The following is a 259-nucleotide window of genomic DNA, read 5'->3' as shown; positions in this document are numbered from 1 at the left end:
CCCTGCAGAATCTAGCGGAAGTCATCTATTCTGAGTCACAATATGGCTTCCGTGCTAACATATCTGCAGTAGACATGTCGTGAGCAACAAATGCCTCCTGACAAAAGCATTCGGCCTTGTGAGCAGAGAAGGACTTTTTCAGATCCTACCAAGATAGGGTGTCCACCCAAACTAAAAAGCATGATCAAGTCTTTTCACGACGACATAAAGGCACTGTACAGTTCAATGCAGCTGCTCTGAGGGCGTTGGCATATGCAGC

Source organism: Penaeus monodon, chromosome 23, assembly GCF_015228065.2.
Source record: "Penaeus monodon isolate SGIC_2016 chromosome 23, NSTDA_Pmon_1, whole genome shotgun sequence".
Lineage (NCBI taxonomy): Eukaryota > Metazoa > Arthropoda > Malacostraca > Decapoda > Penaeidae > Penaeus > Penaeus monodon.
The sequence above is the reverse complement of the archived record's forward strand: the minus strand, read 5'-3'. Positions refer to the sequence as shown.